At 35.8% G+C, this 26,526-nt stretch overlaps 1 protein-coding gene and 1 pseudogene across 2 annotated transcripts in view; both read left to right on the forward strand.

Moving 5' to 3' along the window:
* Positions 1-26,526, forward strand: part of NKAIN3 (sodium/potassium transporting ATPase interacting 3) — a 652,954-nt gene that overhangs the window by 94,796 nt on the left and 531,632 nt on the right. The window lies entirely within an intron of this gene.
* Positions 24,905-25,111, forward strand: LOC119468067 (annotated as a pseudogene).

Consider the following 26,526-nt stretch of genomic DNA (forward strand, 5'->3'; position numbering starts at 1 on the left):
AATTTCATTTATCTTTTCAAAAAAACTCTTCATTTTATTGATCTTTTCTATCGTTTCTCTAGTTTCTATTTATCTCTGCTCTAATCTTTATTATTTCTTTCCTTGTATTAACTTTGGATTGAATTTGTTTTTCCTTTTCTAATTCCTTGCATGACATTTTGTTGTTTAAGATCTTTCTTCTTTTTTAATGTAGGCATATTTGGCTACAAACTGTCCTTTTCAAACTGCTTCTGTTGTAGCCTGTAAGTTTTGGTGTGCAATATTTCCACTCTTGTTTTACTCCAGCTGTTTTTTGATTTTCCTTTTGATTTATTTTTTTGATTCATGGGTTATTTAGGGGGGTATTGTTTCATTTCCACATATTTGTGAATTTTTCAGAGTTCCTCCTGTTGATTCTCAGTTTGATAGCATTGTGGTCAGAAAAGATAGCTGATATTATTTCAATCTTGTTAAATTTGTTAAGACATGCTTTATATCCTAACGTATGACTTATCCCGGAGAATATTTCAAGTGTCTTTCAGAACAATAGGTATTCTGCTGCTGTTGAATGGAATGATCTGTGTGTATCTGTTAGCATTATCATAATACCAAATAATGCTCGCTTACCCTGATACCTAAACCAGACAAAGACACTATAAAAAAAAAGGTTGATGTCCCTTATTAACATAGATGCAAAAATTATCAACAAAATACTAGCAAACCAAACTCAACAGCACATTAAAAATACCATACATCATAATCATATGTGATTTATTTTGGGGATGCAAGGATGGTTCAATATGTGCAAATCAATAAACATTATGCATTATATTAACAGAATAAAGGACAAAAACCAAATAAAAATATCAAAAGATGTAGAAAAATATTATAACAAAATTCAACATTCATTTATGATAAAAAGTCTCCACAAATTAGATGTAATTAAGCATGTAAGGATTGCACCTTAACACAATAAAGGTCACATATGACAAGCTTCCAGCTAACATTTATGCTCAATGAGGAAAAGCTGAAAGTTTTCTTTTTATGATTATGCATGGGACAAGGATACCAACTCTCAGCACTACTATTCAGTATAATAACTGGAAGCCCTAGCTGGAGCAGTTAGGCAAGAGAAAGAAATAAAAGGGATCAAACTGGCAAGAAGTTAAATTGTCCCTGTTTACAAATGGCACAATCTTATCTGTAGAAAACCCTATAGACTTTACACCAAATAAATATTTATATACATATATATATAAATATATACATATATATATACCAACTTTGAGTACTAGTAAACAAATTCAGTAAAGTTATAGGATATGAAGTCAGCATACAAAAGTCAGTCTTGTTTTCATATACTAATGAGGAAATATCAGAAAAAGAAATTAAGAAAATAATCCCATTAAAAGCAGCTACAAAATATAAAATACTTAAGAATAAATTTAACCAAGGAGGTAAAAGACCCGTACACTGAAAACTCAACAACACAATGAAAGAACTTCTAAACCAGGGCTTTTTGGAGTTATCTCAGATTTACAGTTTAGTTCCCACGAAGGACCTTTATACTTGAAATAATGGATCATTCGATGTAAGGTTTCAAGGCAAGCAAAGCAAGTCAAACACTTATTTAAATGAAGATTAAAGTTAGACATCTATTGCACTGAGGAAAATGACTTGCCGTTAATTGCAGCAGTCCATCAACAAATGTACTTTCTTATCACAAAGATGTGCCTTGTTACTTCAATAAGCTGTAGACTGAGGTCCAATACCTTCTGCAGAAATTACACTTCCTGACCTCAGAAAGACAACCTTAAAATACAGTTCTCAAAATGAGAAGGGTTTCAGTGGCCATCTCTGGAGTTAAGTCATGTTTAGTTAGTGCTATTCACTCAAAATTCCATTTAAAGTATTTTCATTACTAGATTGTTGTAGACTTCAGAGACTAAGTATATTCATGAGTACTGGCAATTGCAGCCTATCTCTAGTTAGGATGAATAAGCGAATGAAGTTCAAATTATGTGTTGACTTCTGAGGAGCGATGCAGTACTCAGTTACCTGAAAATTCAGGAGTCCAGGCTAAGGAAGGTGGTTTGTCAGCTTTAATCAAAATAAGAAATATTTTCCCTCCTAAGAAGGTTGCTTCTAGGTTTCAGCTGTGAGTGTAAACCATGAAATGAGGGCTTCTAGGTGGCAAATTACACATTGATACGGTCAATTTTCATGGTTTACTTAATAGCTTCACATTGTTTAACTATTAAAGGAAATCTTGGCAAATTACACAGTTCTAGCAGGTTGGGGGAAGATTGAAGGATTGAAGTAAATCTGGCAAAGCCCAAATTAATGGAAATTCAGACAAATGTGTGTTAAAATTGACTATTTTAACCAAACTTTAGTCTGTAATGTTATAATATACTATCTACCCTTTCCATTTATTTGGAATGAAGTGGATCATTTGAACACATGATATTGAACTTGAGAAAGATAATCACAACTAAATCCCATATGCACATAAAAAGAGCTGCACAATTTTGTGGCAACGTTTGCACAATTTTTGCTTTTTTCTTTGTGCGTTGTCAACCTTTCATCATTTCATTTTCTGGACTTCTTATTTGAAAATACTCTGTCCCCCACCCCAAATTAAATAATCCACACTACTTGAATGAAGATGCATTTTTGAAACAAATTGATTATTCTCAATATTGAATTCAAAGCCAACCTAATACATTTTGAATTAGCCAGACCAGCTTTTTCACTCACCAGCTGCTGGATCATAAGAATGCCATTTAAAGTCAGAGATCTGAATCTGTCATCTGTTAAATGGGGCCGATGTCATCAGGCCTATGTTCTTTACATAGTGTGAAGATCAATTATATAAGGTGCAGGAACACTATGAAGTACAGTTCAAATGCTATGTGTCAATATTGATAAGCCATGCAGGTTTTTCCATTGAAAACATGTTTGAAACCACTGATAGCACACCCTGGAAATGAGTAAATCTGAACCACAGGCCATGACAATCATTCAAGTTGGTGTGAGGGAGGAAGAGCTCAGACCTGGGAGTCAGACAGAGCTGAGTTAGACATAGTCACTTAGTATCCATGAGCCACGTTTTATATATTTAGCCATTCTGAACTTCAATTGACTTTTGATTAAAAAGAGTAAATACTAGTACTATATTTAAGACTGTCAGATGTTAATTCTGCTACCTAAATTATCGATCAGAGAGACAGAAGAGGACATTTTATAAGGTATATTTATATGTTCAAAATGCACGCTACTGCCTGGGCAGATTAAATGGAATAAAAGAAAACCAGTTACAGAAAGAGTGTGTAATAATACTAAAATGTTTAATTTACATGTACTCCTAAAACCCTAATTGAATATATATATATATTTCACAATCACCTCTCAGGATTTGTTTTTGACAAAACTTCAGTGCACAGACTTCGGTGCTGCTGTTCTGAGTCATTTTTGTTTCCAGCAGTTTCAGTCTGTTCTTTCCTTTATGTTGTACTTGCTTTTGTTCATTTATGGAGTTCTTACTTTCTGGGCACTATGTTAGGTGCCGGGAAGACAAAGAGAAGAGAGACACATCTCTGTCCTAATGGTTCTCACATGCAATCACTAATGAAAATTGTTCTAATAAAATGCAAAATGTAGCACTGCAATAATATTAGGAATGAGGGGGCACTACATTGGGCAATAAGAACTTTCCTACCACAGAGAGTTCCCCCAGACACAGGGAGTTTCTCTGACCTGATTCTTGAACCTAATTGCTCTATGTTTGCAGATGCTTCATGCATGAGAAACGCTATGCTGTATGAATGGGATTTTAATGACTAATAACAGAATTTAAAAAATATTATTCTCTGCAGAAAGGCATTCCGTGATGACTTAAAGACTCTAGCTTCCTTCCTTGCCTTATCCTGAACTTAATTCTTTTCATGAAATGGGCCTGGGCCTAGCTTGTACATCTCCATCTACTCTGATGCCAGCTTTTCATTTAAATGCTGTCTCTAGTCTGCTAGTGTTTTCAAGTACTAAAATCCCCACCTTTGAAAAACAGGTTTTCTGTGATAGGGACTCCCAAATGATGACTCCTTCTTCTTAGTCTACAGGTGCCTGCACCTGTCTGAGACCACTCTGCATCTTGGCCTGTGTACCTTGCTCTCTGTGACATTGTCCCATTTTCTCTAGTTACTGATCTCAGTGCCAACTCAAGTTTTCTAATATAAAGCTGCGATAACTGTCTCTCAATCTTCTCCTGTATCTAAATGTCCAATCTGGGGGTCATACCATGGGACTTTAAAATGCAAATATGTTTACAATCTGTTATTTAAGTAAATGAGAGTTGTTTAGGTCATTCTAGGATAATTTAAATAGTAAATACAAAAGAAAAAAAACACTTTCCTCTAGGTATTGGTAAATATACATATGATCATATTCGCTTATCTAGAATCAACAATCTGTGGAAGATAATTAAGTCACAATAGCTACTTTTATACTGACTAGATAGATAGATAGATTGATTTTTCTATATATAACACAAACTAGCCCTGTAGGAAGATTTACATCGTATGCAGATAAAGCATTCTAAACTATCTTCATGAAGTTCAAGAAGTTCAATGAAAAACTTTGGTACATAAACATTAAGCTTTGATGAGAAGGTTAATGTAATGGAAAATTAACAATAGAATAAAAGCACATTTTACTGCCTAATTCACATTTAATTAGAACAGAGTTTTCATTTCTGCTATGAAAAAATGTTGATTGCTGAAAAAACATACACTCTTCTTTGAAAACATTCTTCTCTATCTCTTTGTTTCTTTGTATCTCCTACATACATACAGAGATGCCTAGTTTCTCATACATAAACACAACTTTTTCCTCTACTCTTTATTCTTTCTTCAAATTAAGCCTCCAAAATTCTCTTATTTAGGCTCTCAAAATTATTAAAGTCTTATTTTTCTTTTAAATGGTTTGATTATCAGAACCATTTTAGCATAAAAACAAAGGTGAGGTTTTAGTTATTTTCAAGTATATGAATAGTATTTATACACTAACACACTGTTATTGCCTTGGTGGAGTAGAAAATATAAAATGATAGGCCCTTCGTGTGGCATGGTGATATGGTTTGGATTTGTATCCCCACATGAATCTCATCTTAAATTGTCATCCTGTAATCCCCACAAGTTGTGGGAAGGGCCCGGTGGGAGGTAATTAAAAGATGGGGGCGGTTTCCCCCGTGCTGTTCTCATGGTGGTGAGTGAGTCCTCATGAGATCTGATGGTTTTATGAGTCTGGCGTTTCCCCTGCTTGCACACATTCTCTCTCCTGCCACCCTGTGGAGAGGTGCTTTCCACCAGGATTGTAATTCCCAGCTATGTGAAAATACAACTTAATTAAACCTCTTTTTTTTTTTTTTTAAATAAATTACTCTCTCTCAGGTATTTTTTCATAGCAATGTGAGAATGGACTAATATGGTAAATTGGTACCAGAAATGGGGTGCTGCTATAGAGATAGTCAAAATGCAGAAGCGACTTTGGAACTGAGTAACAGGCAGAGGTTGGAACAGCAAAGAGGGCTCAGTAGAAGACAGGAAAATGCAGAAAAGTTGGGAACATCTAAGAGACTTACTGAGTGGCTTTGACCAAAATGCTGATAGTGATGTGAAAAATGAAGTCCAGACTGAGGTGGTCTCAGATGGAGATGAGGAACTTGTTGGGAGCTGGAGTAAAAGTCACTCTTGCTATGCAAAGAGACTGGCAGCATTTTGCCTCTGCTTTAAAGCTCTGTGGAACTTTGAACTTGAAAGAGATGATTTAGCAAATCTGATGGAAGGAATTTCTAAGCAGCAAAGCATTCAAGAGGTAACACATTATAAAAGTTTGAAAAATTTGTAGCCTGACAATGCAGTAGAAAAGAAAAACACATTTTCTAGGAAGAAATTCAAACCAACAACAGAAATTTGCCTAAGTAATAAGGAGCCAAATGCCAATCACCAAGACAAGTGAAAAATGTTTCCAGAGCATGTAAGAGAGCTTCACAGCAGCCCCTCCAATCACAGACCTGGACTCCTAGGAGGGAAGGATGGTTTCCTGGGTCAGATCCAGGGGAACCCTGCTGTGTGCAGTCTCAGGACTTAGTGCCCTGTGTCCCAGCTCTCGCTAAAAGGGGCCAAGGTACAGCTCGGGCTGTTGCTTCAGAGGGTGCAAGCCCCAAGCCTTGGCAGCTTCAACATGGTGTTGATCCTGCGGGTGCACAGAAGACAAGGATTGAGGTTGGGGAACTTCCACCTAGCTTTCAGATGATGTGTGGAAAAATGTGGATACCCTGTCTGCTGCAGGATGGAGCCCACACGGAGAACCTCTCCTCGGGCAGTGCAGAAGGGAAATGTATGTTCAGAGTACCCACACAAAGCCCCTACTGGGGTACTGCCTAGTGGAGCCGTGAGGAGATAGCCATTGTCCTCCAGATTCCAGAATGGTAGATCCACAAACAGCTTGCACCTTCTGCCTGGAAAAGCCACAGACATTCAATGCCAGCATGTGAAACAGCCAGGAGGGGGGCAGTACTACATGAAGCCACAGGGGTGGAGCTATCCAAGGCTGTGGGAACCCACCTCCTACATCATTGTGACCTGGATGTGAGATATGGAGTCAAAGGGGAGATAAGTTTGGAACTTTAAGGTTTAATTACTGCCCCATTGGATTTTGGACTTACATGGGGTCTGTAGCTCCTTTGTTTTGTCCTATTTCTCCCATTTGTAGTGGGCGTACTTTCCCAATGCCTGTACCCCCATTGTATCTAGGAAGTAACTAACTTGCTTTTGATTTTACAGGCTCTAGGCAGAAGGGACTTGCCTTGTCTCAGATGAGACTTTGGACTCAGACTTTGCGTTAATGCGGGAATGAGTTAAGGATTTTGGGGACTGTTGAAAGGACATGATTTTGTTTTAAAATGTGAGGACATGAGATTTGGGAGGGGCCGGGGTGGAATGATATGGTTTGGTTTTCTGTGCCCAACCAAATCTCATCTGAATTGTAATCTTATAGTCCCCATGTGTTATGGGAGAGACCCGGTGAGAGGTAATTGAACCACAGGGGCATTTTCCCCCCATGGTATTCTCATAAGAGTGAATGAGTTCTCACGAGATCTGATGGTTTGTAAGAGTCTAGCATTTTCCCTGCTTGCACTCATTCTCTCTTTTGCCACTCTATAAAGAAGCGCCTTCTGCTGTGATTGTAAGTTTCCTGAGGCCTCCTGGGCTATTGAGAACTGTGAGTCAATTCCACCTCTTTCTTTGTAAATTACCCAGTAACAGGTATTTCTTCATAGCAGCATGAGAATGGAATAATATACGTAGGAGAAAGAAGCTTTTATTTTTTTCAGGACAGACTTTCCCTTAGGGACTCCTACATGGTTTATCTCCTCAAATTGACTATACATAATAGACATTCTTCACATTTTCATATTACAGATGAGGATAAAGGGGCTCAGGTAGGGCTCAGCAGGTGACAGAGCTGGAACCTGAATCTACATAAGTGTACCTGTCATTATATCTCATGTCTGAGGCAGTTCGGTGTATTTAAGTAAAATCCCTTGCAATTAAGGTTGTTAAATAGTAAAATGGATTGGTAAAGGGGTTGGTAACTAGTGCTTTAACATGGCTTACCAACAGGAAAAAATCTTTTTTGTTTGAAATGGCTTAGGCAGACTTCTGCCTAAAGAATGAAAAATAGACAATGTAGCCTTTACTGCAAGCTAGGATGTCATGAGAAGATTTTTAAATCAATACACAATTTACACTTGCAAAGAATAAATGAACTCATTCTTATGTCTCAATAGGAAAACACAGACAACCACTTGGACCTCTAGAATCTTTTACTATTAAGTCTAGTTGTCTCTGTGCCTCGCGGAATATCACTCATATACGTAATGGGCTTTTCCATCTTTTTCTCCAATCAGATGCCAATGGGAAGAAAGACTAAAATAAATCAGCTTTTTTTCTGTCTTATCAGATAATCCAGTAGGTGGATGACACACTTTCCAGCATTAGTCTTAAACACTCAAGGCCTTAACCACCCCAGGTACTGAGTATATGTCTGTGTCAGAGCTTTGGCGGAAGTGACAGTAAACAGGGCTGAGCATCTCCTGTGCTGGTCCTGGGAATGCCTTGTTGCAGGAAAGTGGTAGAGAAGGTCTTCTAAAATATGTTAGATAAGGAAGCTCTCATGTCAACCCTCAAGTTTCCAAATTTGAGTGATTACTGTTTAATATTCAAGGGTGAATAAAACAAAGGAAGTGCTCTCAAATTACTTAAAAATGTTATAAAAGCTTTGGTTTCTCAATCTACAGCTCATACTGAAAATGTGTGCACTTAAAGCAGATCACCAGCACTTTGGGAGGCCGAAGCGGGTGAATCACGAGGTCAAGAGATCGAGACCATCCTGGTCAACATGGTGAAACCCCGTCTCTACTAAAAATACAAAAAATTAGCTGAGCATGGTGGCACATGCCTGTAATCCCAGCTACTCAGGAGGCTGAGGCAGGAGAATTGCCTGAACCCAGGAGGCGGAGGTTGCGGTGAGCCGAGATCGCGCCATTGCACTCCAGCCTGGGCAACAAGAGCGAAACTCAGTCTCAAAAAAAAAAAAAAAAAAGCAGATCACAACAGGTGAATTCAATCAAACGTTCATGTGTGAAATATAAGCTCCGTTGTAAGCCATTCTGAAGAACTATTATGCCAATAAAGAGAAAATGGTAATGGATTTTTTTTTTTCCTGTGAAGCACAAATGGGGACTTTATAATTTACTTCTTATGGGTTCTATTGAGAAACCCATTGTGATGTACTTTTGAGTATCCCTGCTTTAAAAGATATCAATTACTTGGTTTTGCAATTAAAAACATAAATTAACTATGCTTTATTTCATATTATATTTTCCAGAGTCATAAAAGTGAATAAAGTATTATTTCCAGACTTTTCAAGATGTTTTATCATTTCTAAATGTGGGGATCATTAATCAGTTTGCTTTTCCTTTCACTTGTCATAGATAAGTTCTCCTGTAGTTAAAATTTTTGTCTTTTTTTTCTTGTATGAGGACGTTTTAGAATACTGAGAATCAGTTTTCTTCACCATTCACCAAGACATTTGTATCCTTCCAATCAAATTCAAGCTAAAATTTTACTCTTAGCCTAAATCATTAATTACACATTTAAATCTACTTTATACAGGGATGCCCTTTACTATTTCTTTTCTACCCTTGAAAGTCAAGCTTCTTAGAATGTGCTGTTTGACTAGATGGCACTTCTGACATACATGCATATACATACACACATATACATACAAACACACATACACACAAACATCTAATAAATATATATATATATATATATATGAACAAGAAAATTAGGTGATGTTTAGCCATATAAATGTACATCTTTTCCCAAAGCCTGCCCCATAGTAGGTAAAATGGCCAGTTTTCTAGATAATTTCATTAAATAGTCATTCCAGTTTATCTGGTAGATGGAGTGGAAAAACTTTGATCTTCAGACAAGACTGTAACTCAGTTCTCTTAACTACTAGCTAATGTTCTTTCCAATACATGATAGTTGGTTAATATCAATGACTGTATAACTCTCAGTGAGTTCTTCCCTAGGCATGAACACCTACTTAATGTTTTTACCAATGTGCATGTATAGGATACTCTGTTCTTTTTCTACTCCTGGTTAAATTCCATCAATTGTAAGTTTAATAGTTTTTTGGTTGGAGGAGTCAGAGTGCAGGAGACCCCTCCTTTCTTATTCAGCTAAAGTAATGCCCCCTGTCTTTAGGGACTGCACAGCATTCAACTGTGGGCTAGCATTTTTAGTACAGCTGATCCTTGAAAAATACAGGGATTTGGGACACTGATGCCCTACACATTTGAAAATTCGTGTATAAATTTTGACTCTCCCAAATCCTTAAATACTCATAGCCTACTGTTGACTGGGAGGCTTATGGGTAACATAAACAGTCAATTAATATATTGGCATGTTGTATAGTATAGTATACAAAATTATTTTGTATACAATAAAGAGAAAACAAAATGTTATTAAGAAAATCATAAGGAAGAGAAAATATGTTTACTATTCATTAAATGGGTCATAATATAGGTCTTCATCCTTGTCATCTTCACATTGAGTGAGCTGAGGAAGAGGAGAAAAAGTAAGAATTGGTCTTGCTGTCTCAGGAGTGGCAGAGGTGGAATGGGAGGCAGCCATAATTTTACAGAAATTGGTATAATTTTACAGAAATACATGATAATTTCTGTCTAACTTTTTGCTTTTTTATTTCTCCAAAAATATTTCTATATTATACCAGCCCTTCTTTCACCATTTTCTTTTGTTTCAGTGACCATATCAAAGAAGGGTTCTAGTTATAAATGAAGTCTAAGCAGTCTTTAATTTTTGGAAATCTTCTGCTGAATTGTCTAATGTCAATTCACTTTCTAGCACTTCTTTGTTGTCTAGCACTGGTTTGGAACCTCTTATCCTCATCAAGTTGTTTTCTTCTCTGGTGTGGTGGCTGTTAGCTCTTTAATTTCTCCAGTATCTAAAATTTGAAACCCTTCACCCTCCATCTTTTTTGTCATATCCAAATATCTTTCACGATTTCCTTGATTGGCTCTGTCATAAATCCTGTGAAGTCATGTGCAACATCTGGACACAGCTTTTTCTGTAATAATGATGGCCATTTAAAGGTGTACTCATCGCAGACTTTCATGATGTTCTATCAGGGTTCTCTTCCATAGTGTTGACAATCCTTTCCATAGGGTACCACGTGTAATGAGCCTTAAAGGTCCTTATAATCCTCTGATTTAGAGGGTGAATTAGACACAATGTGTTTGGGGGGAAGTAGATCACTTTGATGACTTTGATGTTCAACTCAAAGGGTTTTGGGTGACCAGGGACAATACTCAATACTAAAAGAACTTTAAAAGGCAGTCCCCTACTGGCAAAGTACTTCGTGACTTCAGGGACAAAGCATTGATGGGACCAATCCAGAAAAATGATTCTCATTGTTTAGGCCTTCTTGTATGACCAAAAGACTGGAAGCTGCTGTTTATCTTTTCCCTTCAAGGCTTCGAGTTAGTAGCCTTACAGATAAGGGGAGTCTTATAGTATCATCAAGCCAACTGCATTTGCACAAAACAGTTAAGTTAGCCTTTTCCTTCCTGCATTAGATCTTGGTGCTCACTTTTATTCCCTACTAATAAATGCTCTTTGTGACTTTTGTTTCCAGAATAAGGCACTTTTGTCCACATTAAAAACTTGTTCAGGCAGATCTTTCTCCTCAGTGATTAACTTAATGGCATCTCGAAACTCATCTGCTGCCTCTTAATTGGAAGAACATGCTTCTCCTGTATCTTGACAGTTCGTTTTAAGCCAAATACTTTTCTAAAATTATCAAACCATCCTTTTCTGGCATTACATTTTCCAACTTTTGGTCCTTCACCTTCCTTTTGCTTTAAGTTGACATCTAATGACTGTTCTTTTTCTCAAATCTTTTAGTCTATAAATATGACTTTCTTATAGCAATCCTGTACCTACATAAGAGCTACATTTTCAATACAAGAAAAATCATATTTTGCAAAAAGCAGGTTTTTTCACCTGCTGGTTTAGCTACATTGACAATTTCATGAATTTTCTCTTTTTTTTTCCGCAATGGTCCTTAGGCTGGATTTATTTATCTTGAAATGATGGGCTACCTCCTCTATAATCCTCAGTCTATGGTACATATCAAGCAATTCAACTTTTTCTTGTAATATCATGACTTTTCTCTGCTTCTTGGAAGGACTTTCAGTATCACTAGTGGCACTTTGTATGAATTCCATGGTGCTAGTCAAGGTTTATGGTACTGCAGTAAATATGATGAAAAATATGCAAAACTATGGGAGATCACTTTTTACTGTGGTACACTATTTGCTGGGGAGATGAACTTCTCATATGAAGATGGTTAGTGTCACATGGCATTTTAAGCAGATACTCAGATGCTTGATAGCAATATGAGGTGGCTATGAAATTATTGTAGTAGTGCAGTAATTACTATAGTTAATGTTATGCAGTTATTATTTAATATTGCATGTTTATATGTGTGTACATTTCTCTCAACTTCAAATGATGCCATCTATGGTCCATAAATGTTTGTGTGCTTAAGTTTCAATAAATATTAAATTTTTATAAAAGATTTGTGTATATTTTATAATAGTAATAGACAAGTATCTACATGCATTCATAGCATAACTAATTTTTCTTAAATTTTTTCAATATTTCTAATCCACAATTTTCTTCTGTTTTTTCAAATTGTTGCAAATCTCAAAAATTACTTTAAATAAAGTTATTGAAAAAGATCTGCATATAGGAGGACCCAGGCAGATCAAGCTCATATTGTTCAAGAGTCAGCATAATCCAAAAATTGTATCTTCAGACACTTTTCTTAATTCTATGAAGTTGGTATAGGCAAGGAAGCTGACATAATATAAACAGTGTTCACTTAAAATCGTAATCATATATGCAAAGCCTCTAGAATTCCACAAAGTTTTAGACTTCAGGGACAGCAGCTCCCAAAGGATGACCTCAGAGGTAACGAGTAGGATTACAGTGGGACCTCCTAAATCTAGTTTAAGTCAAAGATCTCTAAGATACCATTGTACTTTGTTGTTAAAAAATCTCTTAGGTATTATTATTGTAATTACTGCATAGAAAACTCCTGTTTGATAGTGTTTTGTATGTAAAAGGTGCTGAGTAGATAACTGCTAAATTTATTCATTCTGCGACCCTCCATTTGTTGAAAGTCTCATCATCCAAAGGACATGAGGATCTTTTAGAGAAACAGATGACACAATGTAAATTTGTAATCAGGAGTGTGAGTCCCCCCAGTTTCCAAGAGGAGCAAGTACTCTCCGAAGAGTGCTTCCCTAATGGAAATCATCATTGTCATTATCATAATCCTCTGCATCAATATCATTTCTCTTTATTGAGTACTTACTTATGCCAAGCCCTCTGCAAACATTATCTCATTTAACTCTCATCGTGACCCTGGAGGGTACAACTCAACTCCATCACAGACGAAGATGTGGATGCCTAAGCTGGGTATTGTTTTCTCCATTTTACATATTATAAACTGAAATTCAGAGAAATGGTGATTACTTAAATAACTAAATAGTAAAATGCAGATCCAGACTCTAAATAGTCCAGATCATTTCACCTTCTCCACACAAATTCACTGACTCCACACAGTTTCACAGCTAATACGGGGAAGAGGGGGAAAGAGGAGTATTTTTAAATTTTGTTTTCAATTATACACAAGAAAGTTTACTATTTTTGGTTGCAGTTCTATAAATTTTGGCAAATGCATAATGTCATATAGCATGACCACAATAAGTATACAGAATAGTTCTATGAGGGACACCCCGACATTCCCTCATATTGTCCATCTGTAACCAAACCTTTTATAACTCTTAACTCCTTGGAATTACTTATGTGTTCTTTGTTCCTGTACTTTTGCCTTTTCCAGAATGGTATATAAATGGCAACTACAGTATGCAGTGTTTTGGTCTGGCTTCTTTCACTTATCAGAAAAAAATTGAGATTCATAGGGTATAATTGAGATTCATAGGGTACTATGGGCTTTGGTATGTGTGAAATGCATCTATGCATGCCCCATAGTTTGTTCATCCATTCAACAATCTAGGATAATTTTCCTCCTGGAACTAATGGTCAGCAGGCTGTCAGTCAGGAGCCTCAATTTTCCTCTATGTTGTCTCTCCCAGCAGCAGCATGGGCTCCTTCACCTGATGGTTCCCAATGTGCTGGGTCAAAAAGTCCTCTTTACTGAAACTCCTCTCTTGCTTGCAGGGACATTTGCCTATTCTTTGTTTACTTACATATAATTTGTTGCTACATATGGGCCAAAGAGAGTCACTTGGACAATCCCCAGAATTATGACTCTGCTTTTGGAAAGCATGTGAGAAAATCACATTGCAAGTTGTATGAAATCAGGTAACTGGCTCATTACTCTCTCAAATCTCAGTTGGCACCCCTGTGAAGTAGTTACAATAATACTCACCTCTTAGGATTGTTTTCAAAACTAAAAATGTTTAAAAATAAAAAGCTCCTAATAAAGTACAGTCATTTAATAAATAGTAACTGATTATCTTTGGAATATCTGGAAAGAATGCGGTTAGGCAAAAAACACTATAGAGTACCAAGAACATGATTCTCTCCCATAGGAATGCTAGTTTTTTATTGTTCTATGACCTCAATATATGATTGCAAGTTAGTTGTTTGATTTATTTTCTGATTTTTAAAATAAATTACGAAAAAGAGCAATAAAAATAATGACCACATAAAGGAATTTTAATGTGGCAATTCTTGCTTTAAGACCTATATGGTTATTAGGGATAAAGTTAAAAGCATTATTAAAATACACATTATTAATAGAACTGGTGGCATGGTAAGGCAGCAGGGTATAGTTGAATGCTTGTTGATCTTAGAAGACCAGACTTTGAGCACCAGCTTTGCTATGTAATCTGTGGCATGAGTAAGTTATCTTACCTTTTAAGCGTTAGTTCTCTCATTTGTAAAACGTGGCTTATACAACTCATGTAACTGACCCCTAGTGAAATAGTACACTTGATATTTCCAAATGGATATATGACACACACACACACACACACACACACACACACACACACGGTGGGGAAATAAATGGGTCCCTTCACTTTATAATAGATTATACCTCTTAAAGAATTGGGATATACATGAAAGGTCATATTGACTATAGTAAAGTGTTTTATTAATTTATACAGGATCATCTTTTCAGATAGTCACAAGTATTGCCCAGGTGAGGCCAGGCAGGTGACACAATTGAATGAGTGTCATACAACAGGAAATGATATATTCTGTAGTAAATCAGGGAGTTTTTGTCCCAACAAAATCAGGGAATCATCAACCACTGCTTAGTTAAGTGAAATGAATCTTGCCAGATGGGAGCATGGCCACGTGGTAAAAGGGCCCACGTGATTTTTTAATAAAACTGGAATATTAGAGTTTTCTGATGGAGTTATTATCTCAAACACAGAGCTGATAAAATAAAAATATAGCAACAAAATAATCTGTGGTAGATTCAGCATGCAGGCTGCCTTCTTTGACCTCTGATTAAGTCACTGTCAGCTGCTTTCTGCATGTAAACACCCCCTCCACATCGAACGGCCATGTGAAGCAAGTTCAGCAGTTCAAGAAAGCATTGATGCTTTCATTCAGAAAGGACCCATTATATTATGGAAGACACATAAGAGCTGTGAAGGAATAAATTATGTGTGTTCATCGTCACCTTAGTTTCTGTTAAGTAGGATCCTACTCCCAATTTGGAGGAGAAAGATGCAGTAACCTTTCCATTGCGATAACATTCCCCAAGGTTGGTACATATTTTGGTGATGCTCTAGTGCTTTGAGAAAGTCACTCGACCACTTTTCTTATCTTTAAAATGAAGGCAGTAGACTAGATTAAATCTACAATGATTTCCACCTCTAATATTCCATGAGTCTACAGTGAAATTGATAGTAAATGTAATTTTAAACATACTTTTCAATGTGCTTTTCTGTCTTATCTTGAAAAAGGAAAAGCAAATAACCCTGCTTATGGCTTCTTGTTATCTTAGTAAATATCTTGCAACAAAAATACTTCCCTCTTACACAAATTTTTAAAAATTCATTTTCAAAAATCTTCCCAAGGCCATGATTGTTTTAGCCATGGGTAAATTTCATTAATATGCTTTACTATGTAATGACATTGCGGAGTATGACTGGCTTTTTAACACAGTAAAATAATTTTCCAGAATGTTTTATTTTAAATAGTTGTAGACCACCATTTACTAATTTGGTGCCAAAAAAAATTAAACTGTTGCTTCATGTGAATCAACATTTACATTCCAAATGTTAGTGTGAAAATTCCACCCATTAGATGAAAGGCCTTAGTTTTTAGAAATGTATTTTGGGACCCCCTGAACTGTTCTTTTTTAGATTATGTTTGTATCTGATTATTTGTAATATATGAAACCTCTTTTATATTGCCTTCTCTTTGTTCATTTAAAGTTTACCTACTTCCAAGTTAATAGTTGAAGGTTATATTTGAAGCATGGATTTATTTCATGATTTGAAGAAACAAAACTAAGAAAAAAATTGTTTGAAATTCTTGTTCATTGCCTATTCAGGCCCTAGCAAAGGTAAACATGGTAACAAACAAGGATGGAAAGGATTGTCAAGCATATGTAGATTAAATTTCACATGTAAGTGGCTACTTTTATCAAACCCTGGCCATGATATGGCACACCAAGTGCTATGTTAGACACCTGACAATCATGATCATAAACAACCATGTTTAAATGATTTTTTTAAACACCCATCAAAAAGTTGCACTATAGGGGAGGGAGGGTGGGGGGTGGGAAGCTGGGGAGAGATAGCAAGGGGAGAAATGCCAGATGTAGGTGATGGGGAGGAAGGCAGCAAATCACACTGCCATGTGTGTTCCTATGCAACAATTCTGCATGTTCTTCACATGTACCCCAAAACCTAAAATGCAATAAAATAAATAAATGGGAAAAAAAAAAAAAAAAGAAATCAGACTGAGATTCCACACCTTTCTAATGGTCATGTCTCCAAATTGGGATTTCAGCCAGCTCTGATTGCCGTCGGGCCTCCGGGATTTGCATTGGGCCACGCGTGCTGTTGAGTGTAAGGTACGCTATTGGCCTCCAGGGTTTTAGGGTTTCCAGTTGTAACAAAATCTCTAGTTGACCAAAAACTCTGTGGTCAAATAAGCAGTTGGGTCATCAGCTTTATTAATGGGCCAGACCAGTGACTCACAGACCCAAATATAGGCTTCTGTGGTAAAAAAGAAAAGACCAGAGCAAGCCCTCCAGGTAGCAGCCTACATTGACCTCACCTGCTTTTCTGCAGGTAGAGAAACTGAAGGGCAGCCAGCCTGTCTGTGAGGAGGTTCTGGGGAAGGAAGGCAGAGCAGCTGCATGGAAACTGTAAGGCCAGCCTGAACATGACTTCATCTATAGGAAAATAAGAGCTGCGATGTCATAACACTTACTTTATCTGATTTTGTTTTTATTAGAGAAATCATATTTTTGTGTATCTATGATATAAAATTTGGTGTTTCGATACGTGTATTCATGGTGGAATGATCAAATCAGGCTAATTAGCATATTCATCACCTTGAATATCAATCATTTATATGTGGTGAGAAAATTTAAAATCTTGTCTTTTAGCTGTTTTGAAATGGGGAGGATTGGAAGAGCAAATAAGATGCCAGAAGACATGACTTTTATATTAAGGAAAGGTAGGAAATGAGAAGAGAGAAAGATATCTGTGTCTGGCCATCCCAGGTCAGCCTCTGCCACGCCAAGCTGAGGGAATTCTCTGTGCGCCTTGCTTTATAGAGTACAGAAAAGGTTAATATTGCTGACTAATTATCCCAATTGTCTTTCTGACATCTAACAATAAAGATATTTGCAGAAAGGGAAAACTGAGTAAGTTTGTGGATCTACGTTGTTTATGTGGGTAGAGGAGTACATATATGTATGTATGAAGGGTACATAATTCAATGTCTGTGCTCTCCAGAAAATGCAGGGTAACTGTTTATTATGTGGCTTCTTGATACAGTTTGGTAGGGAAAGCAACAGAATGTCCAGGCCTCCTGGCTGTCATTAGAGCACAGTAGCAGTAGTGCCTTATCTTAGATAATTAATGTTGTTTTATCTAGTTTTTGTTGTCAATGGTTTTTGCTGTTCGAGTTTGAGAATGAGGGACATTCAGTTCAAGCTGAACTGAATGGAGATGGTACTTTGCCTTTGTAGCTTCTCCTGAGACAGTCTTGGGAACAAGTCACCTGTGTAGATATATGTACCTTTTTCTTTTCTTTTCTTTTTTTTTTTTTTTTACTTTAAGTTAGGAGTACATTTGCAGTTACCCCTGTTATGTAGGTACTTTGTTATATAGGTAAACTTGTGTCATGAGGGTTTTTGTACATTTACTTTGTCACCCAGGTTTTAAGTCTAGTATCCATTAGTTATTCTTCCTGATCCTTTCCTTTCTCCCACTCTTCACCCTTCAATTGGTCCCAGTATGTATTGTTCCCCTCTATGTGTCCATGTCCTCTCATCATTTAGCTCCCACTTATAAGTGAGAATATATGCTCTTTAGCTTTTTGTTCCTGCATTAGTTTGCTAAGGATAATGTCCTCTAGCTCTATCCATGGTCTTACAAAGGATGTGATTTCATTCTTTTTTAGTATTCCGTGAGGTATATGTACCACATTTTCTTTATCCAGTCTATCACTGATGGACATTTAGGTTGATTCCATGTCTGGCTATTGTGAATAGTGCTGCAGTGAATATAAACATGCATATGTCTTTATAATAGAATGGCTTATATTCTTTTAGGTATATACACAGTAATGGGATTGCTGGGTTGAATGGTATTTCTACCTCTAGGTCTTTAAGGAATCGCCACACTATGTTCCACAATGGTTGAAGTAATTTACATTCCCACAAACAATATAAAAGCATTCATTTTCCTCCACAACTTCATCAGCATCTTTTGTTTTTTGACTTTTTATTAATAGCCATTCTGACTGGTGTGAGATGGTATCTCACTGTGGTTTGGATTTGCATTTCTCTAATGATCAGTGATGTTGAGCTTTTATTTATATGATTGTTGGGCGCATGTATATTTTCTTTTGAAAGTGTCTGTTCATGTCCCTTTACCCGCTTTTCAATGGGGCTGTTTGTTTTTCTTCTTGTACGTTTGTTAAGTTTCTTATAGATGTTGGATATTAGAACTTTGTCAGATGCATAGTTTGCAAAAATTTTCTCCCATTCTTTAGGTTGTTTACTCTGTTGACAGTTCCCTTTGCTGTGCAGAGGCTCTTTAGTTTAGCTAGATCCCATTTGTCAACTTTCACTTGTGTTGCAATTGCTTTTTGTGTCTTCCTCATGAAATCTTACCTGTTCCTATGTCCAGAATGGTATTTACAGATAGTTTTCCAGGAATTGAAACTAGACCTCTTCCTAATACCATATTCAAAAATTAACTTAAGATGGATTAAATACGTAAATATAAAACCCAAAACTATATGTACCGTTATATTTTGACATCCTGGGAATTTTCCTTAATTGTTTTGTAAGTCCAAGTCTCCCTTGTAGCCTTAATGGTCAAAGGGCTGTTTTATTTAAAACAGTCCTATAGAAGATATTTAAATGAAATGGTACTGATTTAGTGAGAAATACAAATATCCAGTTTCAGTTGTGAAATAAGGTCGAAGTCATGAGACAACATTAAATAAGAAGGATGAGCACTTAATATTATGCTGGGAGTTAGAAAAATAGATGAAATATGAGAACTAGAGAAAAAGGTAGCATTTAAGAGAGACATGTAATATGGGCACAATGAAGGAAGAAGAGAGAAGAAACAGAAATGGAACAAAATAGGAAAGATATGAGATCATCTGGATAAGAAATAAAATGCATACGTAATATTATTTTAAAATGCATTTTAGTGAAAAAGGAAATGATATAAGTAAGCAAATGGCAGTTTTTGAAATATAATTTGCAGATCACAATGGAGAATAAGAAATGTTATATAAGTTTTTAAAATCTCTCGTTTAATGCAGTATGAAGATGAGTGTGTGTGTGTCTGTGTATAAAAAAGATAAGATTCATTTAGGAAATATACATAGAGCAAAAAATGCTACACACATCTTGTCATGTTTCATGAAATAATATTGATACTTGGCTCATTCTGTCTCAACTACAATAATTTCTTTTCAGTGCATTAATCTCTGACCCTGTGTCAATGACAACAGCAACAATAAAACATTTAGTAGACAACATAAGAAAGTTCTAATTACAGCTCTAAAATGTATTTAGTAGAAGAAAAAGATTGATAAAATATCAGAGCTGCTAAATATTTCAACATTTTAATAGAATGAGACTACAAAAATGGTGTAGGAAAACTCCATGCTTTTGAAATTGTTATTGCTGGTCATTTTACTCTGAGTGGGAGTTAAGTTTATTGGCAATCACTTGGCTTTACAATAATTTAAAACCAAATACACATGTAACAAAGAGAAATACATTTATCATATCATCATAAAGAGCATTTTGCTAACTATAAACTTTCAAAAATGCATATGATTTGAAGGAAATTTTTGTAGTGGAGTGAAGCTCACTTTTAGTGCCAGTTTGTAAGTTTATGAACAGAATTTAGATAAGCTTTATTAGTAGTGGTAATTGGAATTTCAAATATTGAAATGTTTTGGCTGTATAATATATTTTATTTTGCCTATATTTATATTTTGTCTGTATTCGAAGTTACCTCGCTTACCTGGCCACTTCATTATGCAAAGAAAAGCACAATGTATTATATTCATTGAACCATTAAATGGGAGCCTAGCAAAGCAATTAAAATTAATAGGTCATTCCAGAACAGGATAGATACAGTATGAAAAAAAGAAAACCCGTGTTGATTAGCTGTCAAAGTGTTGCATCTGTTTGCCAAGATGAACAGAGAAGCAACCATTTTTGGTAAATGTCTTTCCATTTTTATCATCATAATTCATATGTGTTGTCATTTTTTAAAATTGCAGATTAGAATTTTTAAAATATTCCAACAACCCTCTTCAAAAATACTACAAATAAAATATATGGCTTAGAGATAAGGAAAATTAATTTTATATTTAGCATTCTTGGTCTCCTGGACAGTAACAGCCACACAAATCTTTATGTTGACAATGTGCAGAAGTGTTGGTTTTTTGGCATGAAAGTTTAAGTGAGAGGTTAAGAAAGATTAACACAGTACAGGACTCTACTTTAAATTTCAGCAGAATCTGTGTTCATAGTTAGTGTAAAATGTAAATGAAACATTATTAGCTTATGAAGAGACACCAGAGTATTGCATACCCATGATTTTTCTTGAAGAACTAAAGTGTTTTTATTTGTAATATAATATTCCGTGGTTGGTACTGAGGGAGTTCATAAAGATTTCTCCCAGGTTTTCTTCTAAAAGCTTTATAATTTGAACTCTTATATTTAAGTTGATAATCAGGTTTATATACTTTTTTGTGTATGGTATGAGAAAAGGGTCAATTTGTTTTTCTATATAGATAATTCATTTATTCTAAATCCATTTATTGAAAACACAATCTTCATTTCATTGAATTTCCTTGGTATCTTTATTGAAAACCCATCTCCAACATAATAATTGTGGGTATATTTCTGGACTCAAAATTCCTTTTAATTGTTCTATATGTCAGTCTTACACCAATCTCACATTCCTTAGTGTGCTTCTATTGTAAATCTTAAATACCAGCTAATTTGATGCATCTAATTTTGTTTTTTACTTAAAATTTTTTAACCTATTCTAGATTATTTGCCTTTCTGTACAAATATTAACACTGGCTTATCAAATCCTATATAGAGACTGCTAAAATTTTGATTCTGAATATACTGAATTTATAGTCAATTTTGGAAGGATTGACCTCTTAAAAACAGTGAATTTTTAATTAATAAAAAAGCATATATCTCCATTTAGATAAGCCTTCTTTCACTTTTTAAAGCAATGCTTTAGAGTTTTCAGTTCACAGGCATTGCACATCTTTTTGTTATATTTATTCCTAAGGGTTTTTATGGTATGTGGAATACCATAAAAATCAAATAAAATTTGATTTTATTTTCAGATTGTTTATTTCTAGTGTATGAAATAAAATTGATTTTTGCAAGTTAGTTCTACATCTTGAGAATTTGTTAAACTCACTAGCTTTAGGAAGCTTTCTAGTTGCTTCTGTAGGATCTTCTACATACACTATGTCATCTGCAAATAAACGCACTGTTGTTACTTTCATTCTAACACGCCTCATTTATTTCTTTTTTGTCTTGCTAAACTTGCAGTGGTGAGAGTGGAAATTCTTTGCTTTTCTCCCAATTTCAGGAGAAAACATTCTGGTTTTTATCATTAAATATAAACTTACTTATAGATACCCTTTATCAAGTAAAACACATTTTCCTCTGTTTCTCATTGAAGATTTTTTTTTTTTTAATCATGAATGGTGCTAATTCTTGTTAAATGTTTTTACTTCTGCTACTGAGATAATCTTATAAGTTTTCTCTTTATTACATTTAGGTAATATGTTTAGATAGATTACATTTAGATAACACTACATTTATTAACCATTAGATGTTTAACCAACTGTGCATACATGGGAAAAATTACATTTGTCCTTGGTGAGTTATTAGATATATATTTTTATCTTTACTCTATTTGCTAATATTTTTAAGGATTCATGCAAAAAAGTCTATGAAACAAACAAATTGAGAATTGTCCCATTGTAGAGATTTAAAATTATTTTAAGTAAGAGACTTTTCTTTTTAAGCTCAGTATCAGAGTTTCTTTTTACTTTTAATAAAGATATTTATCCACAGTTCTACATACATCCACATATCTGTACACACACATATATATCTTGTTAAGATAGATATCTTAAGATAGATATCTTAATTATATGTATATTTTAATTAGATATCTTAAGAAGCTTCTCTGAGGTGGTAGGTATATAGAGCTCAATTAGATACACATCTTAGAAGATAGAAATAATTGAGCAATTGATGAATAGAGGTTCTGCTTATTAAATTAAAAAGGCAGTTGCATACCTATTTTTGAATGTCAATTATTTTAAAGAAACTGAGGAATTTTCATGTTAAAAAATTCTAAAATGGTTTAAATCACCCATATAGTGAGTCTTAAGTCTCTGGTTGATTACTTTATATGCTAACAGAATTATAGAAAGGTGACAATTTTGAAGAAAAAGGATTAAAACATGTGCTATCATATCATTTTAATAGCATACACACTACCCAGAAATCAGTTCTTGCAGGAAAAACCTTAATAATCCTTTAGTGCAATGGCTAGTGTTAATTCTCTCCCTCCCTCCCTCTCTCTCTCTCTCTCTCTCTCTCTTTCACACAAACATACACACACACTTTCTTAGAGCTGTTTTATCCTCAGAAGACCCTTATGTACAAAGCCGATCGTTTCCACTTTAGAAGCTTCCCTTGTATAACTATTTCTCTTTTAGAATATGAGGCATCTCAGTTTAGAGAAGTGCCATTAAAAGCCCAGTTCTTACATGGCTAGGCCACAACCTGGTACCTCAGCCTATTCTCTCCATTGTGTATCAGTGTTCTTCAAGACAATTATACAATGAAAAACTTAGTTTTTTCTTACAAAGGCAGTTTATACTGTAATAATAATTAATTTATAGAATGAATTCTCAGCTATCCCTTGTATTAAAAGGGCACACCTTAGCTTAAGATACCAATGTGTTTATCATAGTATTTTTATTTCACTTATTTTGCTTAAACAATGGTGGCTCCTAATTTATAGTAGAATAAATTTGATGTGTGTGTTAACTTTCTACTATTAATAACTTGACAATTTTAGCCCTGCTTACCCTGTCTATTCTGCTCATCTAAATTACAAAATTTACACTTACTCCTATGACAAGTTCTTTATTATTTTGCCCCCGTAACCACTGTTGTGTTGATCACAATTAGAAAAATATCCTCCACCTGCTGCATCAGAGAAGCTTCTCATTGTGGCTTTGTTTCCCAGGTACCAGGTTATAATGACCTACTTTGGCGTTTGTTATGCCAAGTGATTGTGATGCCTGAACTTCCTTGACCTCAGTTTATCATCAGAGAGAGGAAAGACAAAGCCCTTGAGCAGGCAGTGAGATACATACAGTTTTTAACAATTTACCGTGCACAACAGATGTCCACTGAATAATACTTAGGGTATTGGGATATTTGGGGTGTTCTTTGGGGTGTTCTGGAGGAATCATCTTAAAACCCCCAGCACAGAAGTGATGTGCCTTTTATCAGTGGTGCCTTCACAGATCTTTAAGATTCTAAGGTTTAACAGGAATGCCACTGGCCTCAGTGCCCAAAGGACCATAGATCCTTGCCACCATCCTGATATTTAATTAGAGTAGAAAATTAATTTTATCATCCTATTTGTGCCTTTTATCTTTTTTTCTTTAAAAAAATCTCAACAAACCAAAGTTTGTAAAACTCACCTTTTTTTGGAGGAACAAAGATGTGATAGTTGTTTATTTTGTTTATATTAAAGGACTTCTATCTTGAAGTATGTAGTTTGTTTTCCTCAGGAGCACCAGCCTCTCTACAGACAATAACTCACTTAGATCTTTCAAATTCTGCAAAGAGCTGTAGGTAAAAGTAGTATATACAATTTACAGGGAGGACAATTGAAATAGAGGTTGCCTTTAATTGCTCGGAATCAGAAAGCACAACTATAATGGAACTCAGAATGGAATCTGGATCTCTGGACTCCCAATTAGTTCTCTGTCCACTAGATCACACTCCCTACTCCTCATTCCTTGGAAAATAGATGATCAATTTTATATAGGGCTAACTCTCAATTACCTATAGTTTATAACAAGCACCTGCAGATGCTGGTTTACTTTCACATCATTGCCCTGCAGTCGGCTCTGGGGCATCTGCCAGAATCCTGTGGGTCAGCTGTCTTGTGCTACTGTGGCAAAAGAAGGAAGAAAGGCAAGCAGGAGGAGAGCAAAGGGAACAGAAGAAACTTGGTTGTAGGAAACACAGAACTTATAAAAATCAGGGGTATATTAATAGTTGCAGAGTTGGATGTCAAGACTATGCCGCCCTCAGTATTTGTGCAGATGGAGACAAATTGAGATGGAATTCCATCCTTATATATCATTTTCCACATACAAACATGGACATTAACTTAACATAAGGGTGAATCTGGTGGGAGAGGGTCCCAGGCACCATGTCTGGCCACGAAGCTGGCAAGAAGACCCCGAAACGGCCCAAGAAGCAGCCTGAGGAGATGGACGAGAAGATAACATTTTCCAGCAGAAGCAGAAAGAAGAGCAGAAGAAACTCAAAGAGCTAAAAGCAGAGTCTGCAGGGAAGGGCCCTGGGCACAGGTGGAATTAAGAAATCTGGCAAAAAGCAAGCTGTTTCTTGTGCCTGAGGCCATGGTGATCCCGCATTCCATCTCTAAACATCTGAATTCCCTGCTGTAACCTCCTTTGCCTCCTATAGTTAGAATGAAGTGTCATCTTGGAGACTGCTGAACATTTCAGAATAAACTTTTGTAAAAATAAATAAAATAGAAATAAAAGCAAATCTAAACCACAAAATAAGCAAGTAACGTTAAAAGCTAGAGCTCTGGCAGTTCTATAAGGACTTCCATGCACAGGCAGATTTCATGTGAGCTGTTGAACCTCTAGTATCAGCAGTATGACATAACTGAAAGTACATGGCAGTAATTTAAAAATTTCCAAGTAGAAACAGTAACAATTAAAACAAATACATTACAAGGCTCAATAGGGAGATTATTCACATAGGTTGTATTTGGCCACGGTGCCTTGCAGCAATAAACTGTAGCACGTTCACTGTTAGCAAAGTGAACTGTCACAGTCCTGTTTTAGTCATGATTGTCTTTATTCTGATTTCTCAGTAATTTCTAATGTATCTTCTTGAAGATCAGAGTGGGTTGTGCTGTTTAATATAAGAAATTATAGTCATAATTTATATGGGGTAAATCTACTCAACTCTTTTTGTTTCTATTATCTGGAGATATTTACATCATTTTTTTCAGGAGATAAACTGAAGGTATGAAATACATGTTCAGGGCTGGTGCAGTGGCTCATGCTTGTAATCCCAACACTAAGGGAGGCTGAGGAGGGTGGATCACTTGAGATCAGGAGTTCAAGACCAGTCTGGCCAACATGGTGAAACTCTGTCTCTACTACAAATACAAATACAAAAATTAGCCTGTAATCCCAGCTACTTGGGAGGCAGAGGCAGGAGAATTGCTTGAACCCAGTAGGCAGACATTGCAGTGAGCCAAGATTGTACCACTGCACTCCAGCCTGAGAAACAGAATGAGATTCTGTCTCAAAAAAAAAAAAAAAAGTACATATTCAGTGTTGAGATTTATTTAAAGGAGCAACAATTGTATAAAAGAAGAGTGTGGTAAATCTTGAAAATATAAATGGCTATGTGATCTCTCAAAGGGGCTCTTGGTACGATTCCTGATGACTAGAATGTGTGACTCTCATTAACTGCACCTTAGAATGGTGCCTGGTACATAGTCAGCCCTCAGTGAGTATCTCCCCAAATGAAGGACATCGATTTGCCAGCTTTCGGTAAGCTCCAGGATGCAAGAGCAGAATGAAAGGGAGAGAGTCATTACGGAAATATCAGCTAACATGCTTGGAGTAAGGAGGAAACATGAATTGCTTCAGAGATGGGCAAGCTTTTTCACAGAGTCGAAAGCTGAGAGAATGGTCTAATATAGGGGAGACAGTATGGATGACACAGGAGAGAGAGGGACAGCAGATAACACAAGGCTCCTGAACATGGGAGAGGCTACGACTTCCA

The sequence above is a fragment of the Cebus imitator genome, unplaced genomic scaffold, assembly GCF_001604975.1.
Source record: "Cebus imitator isolate Cc_AM_T3 unplaced genomic scaffold, Cebus_imitator-1.0 Scaffold373, whole genome shotgun sequence".
In the NCBI taxonomy this organism is placed as follows: Eukaryota; Metazoa; Chordata; class Mammalia; order Primates; family Cebidae; genus Cebus; species Cebus imitator.